We start from the raw sequence: 15,065 nt of genomic DNA, 5'->3' as shown, positions 1-15,065 counted from the left end.
TCCCAGAAAAGGCCATGGGCTACCACCATGAACCCCAACTCCTGTTTGTCCGTCACTTCAGACGTGCACAGTCTAAAGCTATTGCTATTCAGTTTCACTTTACATGATTTACAAATTGAGATTCCGTTATGACTCAACCATTACATAAGACATACAATTCACATTTGTTCACAACTGTTTTTATCTTGGAATTAAGTAAGTGATCATAAAAGCATCAATCAAGACTCATTCCAATTTATCCAACCTTTCCTTTAACCATGAGCAACCCTGTATATGGGCATAAAGTTTCAACTTACTAAACAAGGTCCTCCGCCCTCATAAAGTAGTGAAAAGATAGAAAGGGAACAACAACCAATCGATCCAACCCAATCATATAGAATAATCTAGTGTTCCCAACCAACATGTTTGTATCAATCATCCATACTAACATGTTACAGTTCTCATAGTGCAAAATAAGTTCAATAAGTTTGTCCAACAGTATTAAACATGCACATTCAATATAACCCAGTTCGTCCATAATATCAACATCACCAAGTTCAACAATAATATCAACATAACCAAGTTCAACAACAAGATTCAACATGGTTTCAACAATTAGCACACATTCCAAGCACACAGGTATGTACGTACCTTGCATAAACAACTAATAGGCCACTTTAACACTTTCAAAAGTCGCCTATAGAGAATTCTCCGCCTAAAACAACCAACAAGGATTCCCAATCAATTTCTAATCATTCACAACTATAATAAAGCATTCTAAATACATCCTAAACATATTTAGAACCTTCCCCAATATCCAAACTTGAATATTTGATTTCCTAACATCATAATTATTAAATTACTGATTGAAATTCGTTGAAAACTCTTCGCAAACATCATACTTTAAATTTTCAGCAATATAACTAATTTCAAACTACTCCCAAAACTTTGAAATCATAAAAACAATAACTTTAATAATTTATAATCATTCTACCATGATTTCAAAACTATTAAACCTTTAAGGTTCATAAATAATAGGCCTTTAAGGTTCATAAACCAAAGCATTGAAATAACTTATAAATTTTATTAATATATTTTTAACGTATATTATTTATATTTAAATAGAACTTATGAATTTTAGTAATAAATATATAATTAACGTATATTCATTTTATTTTAAGTACGTTCTAAATATTTAACGATTTTTGAACTTTATTATATTTATATATTTAATGTATATTTAATTTTATTTAAATATGTTCGAAATATTTTAACGGTTTGTACAATCAAAAATGATTTTAGAATTTTACGTGAAAAGAATTCGAATTACGAAAACGCGTTCGATTGAATTTGGATAAACAATCCTAACTATTTTTTGGATTCGATTAACCTCAATTCTAGTCCTAGCCCAAGTTGACAAAGCCCAAATAAGTAAACCCATACCCCAATCCATGTTCTAATCTCACGTAAACAACTCTCCCCTCCTTGCTTCAATTTCACGTGAAACCAAAAACACCTAAACCCTCAAACTTTGCTTCCCCTTCACGTGAACTCTCAAGACCTTGCTCTCCTTCACGCCGCTGTCCTTGCTGCTACTGCTCACGCCGCCGACCACCGGCCACCCGCAACCACGTCGGACCATCGCCGGTAATCTCCTTCTCCTTCTCTCACTCGTTTTTCCTTTCTTTTTCTCCTTCGTTTTCATGCTCTCCTCCTCACATGTTTCTGTTGTTGCGCAGCCACGCACAACCACCGAGCACCGCCACCCACTCGTCGTTCCCCTTCGCTGCGCCGCCCACCTGCAGCGTCGCTGCCGCGCCTGTCCAGCCGGAAACCCTCCTTCTCCTCTTGGGTTTCGGTTTCTCTCTCTCCTTGCGTTTTTGGTTCGACCAACAACCACCAGCAACCACCCGTGCCGACACCTGACCCGACCAGCGCCACCTCTGCTAGCCGCCGCTGTCCCCGCCGTGCCCTAGTCACCGCCGGCCAGCACTCCTCCTCTCCTTTTGGTTGACTTTCTTAAACCCTAAGTTATTTAAATGTTTTAATAAGTTTATTGATTTTTGTTTATGTTTCTAGAATTAAATTATTAATCTTTATAATTAAATTATAATTTTCAGATTTGGTATTGATATTATAAATTAATTATTTTCAGTTTTGGTTGATTAATACATAAGTTAGAGTTTAAAGTAGTTTAGTGTTTTAATTCATGATTTGATTTAATAAATTTATGATTTTTAAGATTTAATTACTAATTCTCAGATTATATGTTGTCGAAATTAATTTAATTATTTTCAGATTTGTTAATTACGTTTAAATTAGGGTTTTAATTAAGTTTTATTAATTTAATTCATGTTTCGTGAATATAAATTATAAGTTTTTATGATTAAATTAGATTTTCAGATTATACATTATGCTTAATTGATAATTTAATTTTCAGATTACATAGTTGAATTGAAATAAGGAATTTAATTAGTAAAGCATGGATTTTTAAGGTTTTAATGTTCTAAAATCATAATAGAATGATTATACATTATTAAAGCTATTATTTTTATGATTCTAAGAATGTTAATTATGTTTTGGAGTAGTTTGAAATTAGTTATATTGCTGAAAATTTAAAGTACGATGTTTGCAAAGAGTTTTCAACGAATTTCAATCACTAATTCAATAATTATGATGCTAGGAAATCAAAGGTTTAAGTTTTGATATTGGGGAATGTTCTAAATATGTTTAGGATGCATTTAGAAAGCTTTGTTATGGTTGCCAATGATTAGGAATTGATTTGGGTACGTTTCTTGATTATGTTAGGCGGAGAATTCTTTGTGGGTGACTTTTGAATTCGTTAAAGTGGCCTATCAGTTTGTTTACACAAGGTACGTACATACCGTGTGCTTGGATGTGTGTTGTATTGAGAATATGATGAATATATTTATGAACTTGTTTATGTTGGAATTTCATGTTCAATGCCGTTGAATTAATGCGTTGAGCATAGAACTTTATTTATAAGAATTGAATCATGTTAGCATGGAATATTGATGCAAGCATGTTGGTTTTGTGGAACTTTATATTATTTAATATTGGTTTTGATCTTTATTGATCGTTGTTCCTCTTTAGATTTTCAATACTTTATAAGGGCCGAGGACCTTGTTTGGTAGTTGAACCTTGTGCCTAATAAAGGTTTTTAAATATGGATAAAGGAAGGATTAAAATAGTTGGAATTGGCTCTTGGTTGAATGTTGTGATCACTGGTTTAATTCAAAGATAAAAGAAGTTGTGTTTACTTGTTGAATATAATATTTATGTTTGATGAGTCATAACCAAGTATTAAAAGTTAAGTCATGTAAAGTGAAACTGAGTAGCAATAGCTTTAGACTGTGCACGTCTAAAGTGACGGACAATCAGGAGTTGGGGTCATGGGTCGCCTATGGCTTTTTCTGGGGCCGGATTGATCACCGGTTCTATTTTTATTTAAAAGTCCCTCGATATCGCAGGTCATTGGGGTTTACGGAGTCGCGCCCGTACCTCGTCTTCCTTAGTGAAGAAGAAGAAGTTTCTAGTAGACAACTCAGTCCATTGACTATTTCAATTAAAATAATGTTAATGATACAAAGGTCTAGTTCAGTCAAATATAGTTTTCAAGTCAATATATTTTGATTATCCTTGCTTATGTTTTATTTAGTATCATGTTAGGATTGTTCGTTTAATATAGAATCATGTTAGGACTATTATTGATTTAGTATGTAGTACTCAGCTTTGCTGATTACGTGTTTTTGCTTGTGCATGTTGATCATGGCTATGCCTTATTGATCCTGTGATGACCCAATCTTTGGTGAGCAGTCTCTAAGGATCAATAAGCATTGTCCATCTGCAGGTTTGAAGATGTTGCATCATTGGGATCGGGAATAGAGAGCTTGTATTTAGTTTTGTTTTGATAAGTTGACTTGGGTTTGTTTAATCGGACTTTAAACTTGTCGTACTATTTATATTTCCTTATTTTCTTTTATTGGTTTTTGGGATTAAACCTGTAATCGATTATTTATAAACCTAAAGTTAGTTTTATGTTTTCCGCTGCAAAAATTCTGAATAAGCCGTTACGTTTTCACACGGGCGATAATGCCTTGATAATTCTCTACGTTTTATAAAAAAAGGTTATTTTAGAAAAGAGAGAATTGTCGGGGTGTTACAAAGTGGTATCTAGAAGCTAAGGTTTTACTTTAATAAATTTTTAGGCGCCTAACTATCTAGTTATTTAAAATAAATTTCTAAAAAAAAAAAAAAATCGAGATTCTACGTATTATAGTGTTCAAAAATTGGTACTTCTTTTTGGGGGGCCGATTTCATTTTACCTTGTTTGAAAGTATACGATATTCCTTATTTACGTTCGAAATCAAATTATTTTTCCAAGTTAAAGTGATACTTTGGACATTTTTATTTTTTTATTATTTATTATTCAAACAAATAAATAAAAATAATATAAATACATTTTTTTTTAAAAAGGAGTTCAATTTTTTTAAAGTTGTTTCAAGAGTTAGAATTCGTTAATTAGGAAATATAAATCTTTTTGAATTAATAACTTTATTCTCGAATTTATTCGCTACGTTATAATTTTATTATATTTTCGTTCTTTTATTTCGTTATATAAATGATTCTAATGCTTTAGTTTATGAGAGATGGGTAGTATAAGAAGGGCATATAAGATAGAATTATATGTACATTAGTAGCTAGTCAATGATAAGAAATTGATTGTTATGTATGTGCATGTGCTAATTGTTTAAGTGTTACATTTACAAGTGCATAAAGAATTGTTTGATTCCACCAAACTTATCGATTACTGAACCTTGTTTATGTTTTGGCTGGAAAATCGTTAGTGAGACCTTGAATTGTTTATTTCAGGAATAAAATGTTTCTTTCCAAGTATACCAATATAGGATCCTTCGAGAAACTTGATATAGAAACCCCAGATATTTATGTGAAGAAAATTGTGTTTGGATGTGAATATTATGCTAAGGTTCAAGGGCAACCTATCTTAATGAGAAAGGATATCATAGCAGCCACTATCATTAATTGCTTACCTAACAAATTTCCATACCTAGAACTCAAGGAAAGGTTTAAAGACATGCATTCTGATAATGGAACTCCAAACTTGGTTAAGTATGGAACTTGGGATGGTAGATGGAAATATGATTCAGAAATTCTGACCACCATTATTGAAGCAGCAGAAAGTGGGTTTAGAGACGGTAAAATCGTAGGGAGTCATGTTGGGGATTCAGTTACAGAAGAACCTATGGGAATTAGTGTAAATAATGACCTAGAGGAAAATGATGTAGCTGTGGAGAATGAGAATGTAGGTGTTGAGGCAGAGAATCCTAACCTAGCGGCTCATGAGCCAACCATTGAGATCTCTAGTGATTCGAATGCAGAGCTCGAAAGTGAACAGGAGATGGCAAGTGAGCCTAATCAAAATGAAGACATGGGTGAAGATGCAAACCCTGAGGAAGACCCCGATGAAGACCCTGAAGAAGAGTTCGATGATCTTGAGATCTAAATTTCACTCCGCAAGTTTCAGGAGCAATGGATAGGCAAGAGGCCACAAATATTTTGAAGTCATAAATAGTTTATTAGCTCTTTTATGTTTTAAAGAATAAGTAGCAAAGCTACAACAGTTTAAGGTTAAATTTTATTGAAGTTTGAAATGTTCTTTATTATTTTCAAGGATGTAATAAACCTCTATGGAGTTAGCAATAAAAGTTAAAGTTTTCAAGGAATTGTTCTTTATTCTATTTTGAGGATTCCATAATACCCCAACCTCTAGGTAGTACGTCATGGATTAATTCTTTATTGGTTGCATACTCAGTGTGAATTGTGGATCAATTCAATTGCCACAAAAATATTAAATGATTTGAGTACATAAAGGAAGTAAGGGCCAATCTAGACCCTCATGACCAATATGATTCAAAATGTTATGCCTTATGTGTAGTGCGTAAATGTCTTTCGCGAATTATTGAGGATGATTATTTTCCAATGATTATTGCATCTTGTAGACGATCGTTGCACCTTCATAAACGATTTTCGTGCCTTCGTAAATGATGTGTATTAATGTGAACATTGTTGGTTGAGGCGATCTTTATGGTCAATTCAAGTATTAAATTGTATGGGATAATGTATAAGTGGTGTTTCAAACCTGAAATAGAGTATACTAATTGCAGGTCGCGTTCTAGAATGGCCAACAACAATGATCTAGCTGCTGCGATTCGCCTCTTGGCGGAAAAGCTAACCCAGGAGAGAACTGAGCGCCCCGATTCTGCAGGGGAAATGTTTGAAAGACTTTCTAAGGTCAAGCCACCGTATTTCAAGGGACAAGCAGACCCTACCTTCCTGGAAAACTGGATTAGGGAATTTGAGAAACTATTTGAGGCTGTGAGTTGCCCTGGGAGTATGAGAGTAAGTCAAGCTGTCCTATATCTAAAAGATGAAGCCGATTTGTGGTGGAAAGAAAATGGAAATAGACTAAGTGCTGTTGAGGGATTCAATTGGGATTCATTCATAGTTGCCTTGAGGGGGAAGTTTTATCCTCCTTTTATGAGAAAGCAGAAAGCGCAGGAGTTTATCAACCTTAGGATGGGGAATATGACTATTGCTGAATACTATAGCAAGTTTATAACCTTATCGAGGTTTGCACCTGAGGTCGTAGCTACTGAGGAGCTAAAGGCTCAAAGGTTTGAGCAAGGGCTGACGGATGAAATTCAACTGGGATTAGGTGGAGAAACTTTTACTTCCTTAGACATAGTGTATGGGAGAGCTGCTCATATTTATGGTCTGCAGTCTAGAAGGGAAAAGAAAACTGTGGTAATTGGGGAAAAGAGGAAAGATTTTAATGCTGGGGGTAACCAAGAAAACTTTAAAAAGAATAGAAACGGAAATGGGAATGGAAATGGAAATTTCCAAGGAGGAAACAATCAGGGGCACCACAACAACTCGAACCCATCTGAGAGAGTGCATTATTGCAAGATGTGCAGTAACAATCACCCTGGTAAGAACTGCAAAGGAGAATTAGTGACCTGCAACTATTGTCAGAAAAGGGGACATAGGGAGTATGAGTGCTTCACTAAGCACAGAAAGGAACAAAATAGTAATGGAGGTGGAAACCAAGTGAGGTTTAACCAGTCTGGAGGTCAAAATTCAAAGCCTGGAGGGGCACAAAACAATCAAGAGAACTATAATAAGCCTGCAAATGATAACAACAACCCGAATAAGGCTCCAGGAAAGTTGTACATGATGAATCAGAATGAGGATGAACGATCTGCCGATATGGATTCTGGTACTTTTCTATTAACTCCGCGCAAGTTAAGCATTATTTAATTCGTGGTGACTTGTTCTTTTGTTTCGTCATCTGTTGTGAAAAGTCTAAAGTTAGTAGTTTTAGTGATATAGGAATTTTGAGGATAGAATTCGTCAAAAGAGAATTTTAGTTAGTTATTCCCTGAGGTGAGTTACGAGGGCGTAACTCGTTTTCTTTAAGGGGGTAGAATGCGATAGAAATTCGCGCTTTTTACCTATTTTGTGGCATTTTCTGTGCTTATTTTAGCAAATTTTACAAGTTGATGCAAAGCAAATAGACTCTCCGCATAAGAAAATGTGTTCATTAGTAACACAAACAGCTTTGAGTTGGCAAAAGAGTGCACATAGGTGGCACAAGTATTTCTCTAGTAAGAATAAGTTAAAAGCTTTTGGGAAAATGTGGGAAATTTCGTGTCAAGTTTCGGGACGAAACTTCTTTTAAGAGGGGTAGATTGTAATCCCCCGTAAATTTATAAATTTTATTAATATATTTTTAACGTATATTATTTATATTTAAATAGAACTTATGAATTTTAGTAATAAATATATAATTAACGTATATTCATTTTATTTTAAGTACGTTCTAAATATTTAACGATTTTTGAACTTTATTATATTTATATATTTAATGTATATTTAATTTTATTTAAATATGTTCGAAATATTTTAACGGTTTGTACAATCAAAAATGATTTTAGAATTTTACGTGAAAAGAATTCGAATTACGAAAACGCGTTCGATTGAATTTGGATAAACAATCCTAACTATTTTTTGGATTCGATTAACCTCAATTCTAGTCCTAGCCCAAGTTGACAAAGCCCAAATAAGTAAACCCATACCCCAATCCATGTTCTAATCTCACGTAAACAACTCTCCCCTCCTTGCTTCAATTTCACGTGAAACCAAAAACACCTAAACCCTCAAACTTTGCTTCCCCTTCACGTGAACTCTCAAGACCTTGCTCTCCTTCACGCCGCTGTCCTTGCTGCTACTGCTCACGCCGCCGACCACCGGCCACCCGCAACCACGTCGGACCATCGCCGGTAATCTCCTTCTCCTTCTCTCACTCGTTTTTCCTTTCTTTTTCTCCTTCGTTTTCTTGCTCTCCTCCTCACATGTTTCTGTTGTTGCGCAGCCACGCACAACCACCGAGCACCGCCACCCACTCGTCGTTCCCCTTCGCTGCGCCGCCCACCTGCAGCGTCGCTGCCGCGCCTGTCCAGCCGGAAACCCTCCTTCTCCTCTTGGGTTTCGGTTTCTCTCTCTCCTTGCGTTTTTGGTTCGACCAACAACCACCAGCAACCACCCGTGCCGACACCTGACCCGACCAGCGCCACCTCTGCTAGCCGCCGCTGTCCCCGCCGTGCCCTAGTCACCGCCGGCCAGCACTCCTCCTCTCCTTTTGGTTGACTTTCTTAAACCCTAAGTTATTTAAATGTTTTAATAAGTTTATTGATTTTTGTTTATGTTTCTAGAATTAAATTATTAATCTTTATAATTAAATTATAATTTTCAGATTTGGTATTGATATTATAAATTAATTATTTTCAGTTTTGGTTGATTAATACATAAGTTAGAGTTTAAATTAGTTTAGTGATTTAATTCATGATTTGATTTAATAAATTTATGATTTTTAAGATTTAATTACTAATTCTCAGATTATATGTTGTCGAAATTAATTTAATTATTTTCAGATTTGTTAATTACGTTTAAATTAGGGTTTTAATTAAGTTTTATTAATTTAATTCATGTTTCGTGAATATAAATTATAAGTTTTTATGATTAAATTAGATTTTCAGATTATACATTATGCTTAATTGATAATTTAATTTTCAGATTACATAGTTGAATTGAAATAAGGAATTTAATTAGTAAAGCATGGATTTTTAAGGTTTTAATGTTCTAAAATCATAATAGAATGATTATACATTATTAAAGCTATTATTTTTATGATTCTAAGAATGTTAATTATGTTTTGGAGTAGTTTGAAATTAGTTATATTGCTGAAAATTTTAAGTACGATGTTTGCAAAGAGTTTTCAACGAATTTCAATCACTAATTCAATAATTATGATGCTAGGAAATCAAAGGTTTAAGTTTTGATATTGGGGAATGTTCTAAATATGTTTAGGATGCATTTAGAAAGCTTTGTTATGGTTGCCAATGATTAGGAATTGATTTGGGTACGTTTCTTGATTATGTTAGGCGGAGAATTCTTTGTGGGTGACTTTTGAATTCGTTAAAGTGGCCTATCAGTTTGTTTACACAAGGTACGTACATACCGTGTGCTTGGATGTGTGTTGTATTGAGAATATGATGAATATATTTATGAACTTGTTTATGTTGGAATTTCATGTTCAATGCCGTTGAATTAATGCGTTGAGCATAGAACTTTATTTATATGAATTGAATCATGTTAGCATGGAATATTGATGCAAGCATGTTGGTTTTGTGGAACTTTATATTATTTAATATTGGTTTTGATCTTTATTGATCGTTGTTCCTCTTTAGATTTTCAATACTTTATAAGGGCCGAGGACCTTGTTTGGTAGTTGAACCTTGTGCCTAATAAAGGTTTTTAAATATGGATAAAGGAAGGATTAAAATAGTTGGAATTGGCTCTTGGTTGAATGTTGTGATCACTGGTTTAATTCAAAGATAAAAGAAGTTGTGTTTACTTGTTGAATATAATATTTATGTTTGATGAGTCATAACCAAGTATTAAAAGTTAAGTCATGTAAAGTGAAACTGAGTAGCAATAGCTTTAGACTGTGCACGTCTAAAGTGACGGACAATCAGGAGTTGGGGTCATGGGTCGCCTATGGCTTTTTCTGGGGCCGGATTGATCACCGGTTCTATTTTTATTTAAAAGTCCCTCGATATCGCAGGTCATTGGGGTTTACGGAGTCGCGCCCGTACCTCGTCTTCCTTAGTGAAGAAGAAGAAGTTTCTAGTAGACAACTCAGTCCATTGACTATTTCAATTAAAATAATGTTAATGATACAAAGGTCTAGTTCAGTCAAATATAGTTTTCAAGTCAATATATTTTGATTATCCTTGCTTATGTTTTATTTAGTATCATGTTAGGATTGTTCGTTTAATATAGAATCATGTTAGGACTATTATTGATTTAGTATGTAGTACTCAGCTTTGCTGATTACGTGTTTTTGCTTGTGCATGTTGATCATGGCTATGCCTTATTGATCCTGTGATGACCCAATCTTTGGTGAGCAGTCTCTAAGGATCAATAAGCATTGTCCATCTGCAGGTTTGAAGATGTTGCATCATTGGGATCGGGAATAGAGAGCTTGTATTTAGTTTTGTTTTGATAAGTTGACTTGGGTTTGTTTAATCGGACTTTAAACTTGTCGTACTATTTATATTTCCTTATTTTCTTTTATTGGTTTTTGGGATTAAACTTGTAATCGATTATTTATAAACCTAAAGTTAGTTTTATGTTTTCCGCTGCAAAAATTCTGAATAAGCCGTTACGTTTTCACACGGGCGATAATGCCTTGATAATTCTCTACGTTTTATAAAAAAAGGTTATTTTAGAAAAGAGAGAATTGTCGGGGTGTTACATAAATTTTAAGGTTTTAAAGGTTTAATAGTTTTGAAATCATGGTAGAATGATTATAAATTATTAAAGTTATTGTTTTTATGATTTCAAAGTTTTGGGAGTAGTTTGAAATTAGTTATATTGCTGAAAATTTAAAGTATGATGTTTGCGAAGAGTTTTCAACGAATTTCAATCAGTAATTTAATAATTATGATGTTAGGAAATCAAATATTCAAGTTTGGATATTGGGGAAGGTTCTAAATATGTTTAGGATGTATTTAGAATGCTTTATTATAGTTGTGAATGATTAGAAATTGATTGGGAATCCTTGTTGGTTGTTTTAGGCGGAGAATTCTCTTTAGGCGACTTTTGAAAGTGTTAAAGTGGCCTATTAGTTGTTTATGCAAGGTACGTACATACCTGTGTGCTTGGAATGTGTGCTAATTGTTGAAACCATGTTGAATCTTGTTGTTGAACTTGGTTATGTTGATATTATTGTTGAACTTGGTGATGTTGATATTATGGACGAACTGGGTTATATTGAATGTGCATGTTTAATACTGTTGGACAAACTTATTGAACTTATTTTGCACTATGAGAACTGTAACATGTTAGTATGGATGATTGATACAAACATGTTGGTTGGGAATACTAGATTATTCTATATGATTGGGTTGGATCGATTGGTTGTTGTTCCCTTTCTATCTTTTCACTACTTTATGAGGGCGGAGGACCTTGTTTAGTAAGTTGAAACTTTATGCCCATATACAGGGTTGCTCATGGGTAAAGGAAAGGTTGGATAAATTGGAATGAGTCTTGATTGATGCTTTTATGATCACTTACTTAATTCCAAGATAAAAACAGTTGTGAACAAATGTGAATTGTATGTCTTATGTAATGGTTGAGTCATAACGGAATCTCAATTTGTAAATCATGTAAAGTGAAACTGAATAGCAATAGCTTTAGACTGTGCACGTCTGAAGTGACGGACAAACAGGAGTTGGGGTTCATGGTGGTAGCCCATGGCCTTTTCTGGGACCGGATTGATCACCGTGTTCTATTTTTATTCAAACGTTCCTCGATATCGCAGGTCACTGAGGTTACGGAGTCGCGCCCGTACCTCGTCTTCCTTAGTGAAGACTTCTGGATGGACAACTCGGTCCATTGTCTATTTTAACTAAAATAATATTATGGTTATTAAGTCTAGCTTAGTCTAGTCAAGTATGGTCGTCAAATTATTATGTTTTGTCTGTCCTTACTTATATTTATTAGTATCATGTTAGGGTTGTTAGTATGATAGTATCATGCTAGGATTGTTGTTGTTTTAGTATGTAGTACTCAGCTTTGCTGATTACGTGCTTTGTTTGTGTGTGTTGATCATGGCTATGCCTTATTGATCCTGTGATGACCCATCTTTGGTGAGCAGTCTCTAAGGATCAATAAGCGTTGCCCATCTACAGGTTTGAAGATGATGCATCATTGGGATCGGGATTAGAGAGCTTGTAGTTCTATTTGTTTACTTGAGTGATTTAATTTGTTAACTTGGATTTGAAATTTGTCGTACTATTCGTATTTCCTTATTTCAGTTAATTGGTTTGGACCTAATATGTAATAGATTATTTATGAACCTAAAAGTTAGTTTTATGTTTTCCGCTGCAAAATTCTGAATAAGCCGTTACGTTTTTACACGGGCGATAATGCCTTGATAATTCTCTACGTTTTATATTAAAAGATTATTTTAGAAAAGAGAGAATTTTCGGGGTGTTACAGCAGGTTTGTAGAGATAACTTGCGGGAGAAGTTATCATGGGATTCGAGTTGAGAGTTTTATTCTTCCGTATTTTATAAACTCTATTTTAATTACAGTCATGACTGATACTATTTATAGTTAATGGATTTTCAAATGGTTTAATACTTTGGATTTGGGCCTAAACGGTTCCAACTTGTTTTAATAACCATTAACTATTTATTTAATGTGTTTTGAAAGTTAGTTAATTCCGCTGCGTAATTCTGGTAAATAGCCTTAACCGTTATCACGGTCGCCGTAATATAGGGAGTGCAGTCTCATAAGTCAAGCAATGAATCACCATTTCTGACATCACATCCCTATTCCTTAAGTGAGACAAATCTTTGATCATAGCAAAATAGTTACTCCCTCCGTCCCAAATTAGTTGTTACACTTACCTTTGCCCAAAGTTTTAGGTGATAAGTGGTTGTTTGGTTATCAATTGTTATTTTATTGAAAAAGTAGATGTGATAGGAATTAGTGGAGTATTTTTTTTAATAGGATGAGAGAGGGTGTGGGGACAAAAAAAAAATAGTGGGACAGAGAGACAATATAATAACTGTGGGTTCATTCCTAATTTAGAAGTGTAACAACTAATCTGGGATGGACGAAAAAGGAAAGTGTAACAACTAATCTGGGACAGAGGGAGTACATGCAAACTCAATCTTCTTGACATATAGATGTGGAGGCTCACACTCCAATTTCTCTAGGTGTCCTAGATTACAGAACTTTGATGGAAACATTTCCATTCCTGAAAGTAGACAAACTAAAAAGTCTTACTAACGCTTTTCCAACAAAATTCAATCCCCCAACATAAATAAGCTTAAACAAATTCCTAATCTTAATTAACCATAAAAATTACGGTTAGACATTAAAAATCCAAGCTTTAATAAATAATCAAATATGAAAATAATTACTCTTTTAATTAAAATCATCCTCATGAATTCAAACACGTAAAACATCACAATACGGTGTTCATAACCGTTTCCATCAGTTTAAATAATCAAAATCACTAATAATAATTAAATAAATTTAAATACGGAATGGAAATAGAATAGGCAAGGAAGAAGAGAATAATATCAATCCGGCCTACAGTAGTACGGTGCATAACTTTCAAATTTCCATCTTAGCTTCCCGAAGGTGTAAGAAAAGGTAGTCTTCTGTAGACCAATACGGGTCTACTGTAGACCAACGTGGTTCTATTAACTTGTAGACCAACGTGGTTCTACAAACCTGTAGACCAATGCTGGTCTACGTTAGACCAACGTGGTTCTACCAACCTGTAGACCAACGTGGTTCTACATACCTGTAGACCAAAGTTGTTCTAAATACTTGTAGACCAACGCTGGTCTACAGTGGACCTACGTGGTTAGGGTTGAATATGGATTGTCGTATTTGTATTATCAATGTCGATTGATTTTTATTCAAATTTTGTTGTAAAAGTATTAAGGTTTTCATAATTGTACCATTACTTTGTAAGATGAGAATATTTTGGGTGGTTTTCTTTGATGTTCTGTTGTTGACCCACTATGGAATGAGGATATCTTACTGCTTGAGAAGAAATTGTAGGATGTTTTGGCCGTGATGTGATTCGAATTCTTATTGTTCTTTGATTGTTTTTTAGGTCCGTGATGCATTTGAAGATTGTGGTGGTGGAAGAAAGGAATCAAGGGATGATGCGTAGCTCCTTCTACTATGAAGCTCATACTCTTGAACTTATAGGCTTCGATTGGCCTTTGTTTTCAAGATGAAATTTTAGACTAATAGGTTTTTGTATTACTTAATTTTATACTTATGTTTTTGTAAGTTAACTTTATTGTTAATTGAAGATCAATTATTCACAATTCAGGTTTCATTGATCGATCTTATGTTGCACTTTAATTTTAAATTTATAATTGTGGTGAATAATGTTTTATTATGTATATTATATGCGATTCATATATATATAACAAACATAAATTTTGGCTTATACAAATAAATCTGGGCGTTTTTTGGAGTCCTGTTATCGTGCACATTTAGAGTTAAAATTCTCACCAACACAATTTTCTGGACGCATTTAGGTGTCGCGGACATAAATTTCTGGACGCATGTAGGCGTCGCGGACTTTAAATAGGTAATGTTGGGAAATGCGGGAACAAATTTGGTCGACACAACATATCAAAACTCTGGACGCTTAGAAGCGTCGAGCCTGTCGACGCTGAACAAAGAAAGTGGTCGCCAAAAGATAGTTGGAGATATTTGTGAATTCAACGCCTATTCATGTAGTTCTTGTGAATTTTCCTCGTTTTCAGCTCTTTTATGTCCATTCCTTGATTTGTTGTTGTTTGACCCATTCCCTAATCTAGTTTTGTAATACCTCGTATTTTTCTATAATTATAAATATATTTTACTATATTTATAAAGTA

General features: G+C 34.2%; 2 long non-coding RNA genes across 2 annotated transcripts; both read left to right on the top strand.

Annotated features, from left to right (window-relative positions):
- Positions 1-1,492: 1,492 nt before the first annotated feature.
- LOC130464819 (uncharacterized) lies at positions 1,493-4,040 on the top strand. The gene is made up of 4 exons (XR_008925141.1): positions 1,493-1,626; positions 1,719-1,988; positions 2,788-2,852; positions 3,817-4,040. It is a non-coding gene; the product is annotated as an uncharacterized lncRNA (long non-coding RNA).
- Positions 4,041-8,182: 4,142 nt separating this feature from the next.
- On the top strand, positions 8,183-12,536 carry LOC130464812 (uncharacterized). The gene is made up of 4 exons (XR_008925140.1): positions 8,183-8,360; positions 8,453-8,722; positions 9,522-9,586; positions 12,302-12,536. It is a non-coding gene; the product is annotated as an uncharacterized lncRNA (long non-coding RNA).
- Positions 12,537-15,065: the final 2,529 nt, after the last annotated feature.

This window comes from Spinacia oleracea, unplaced genomic scaffold (assembly GCF_020520425.1).
Source record: "Spinacia oleracea cultivar Varoflay unplaced genomic scaffold, BTI_SOV_V1 SOVchr0_004, whole genome shotgun sequence".
Lineage (NCBI taxonomy): Eukaryota > Viridiplantae > Streptophyta > Magnoliopsida > Caryophyllales > Amaranthaceae > Spinacia > Spinacia oleracea.
This window is presented reverse-complemented; position numbering and strand designations above follow the sequence as displayed.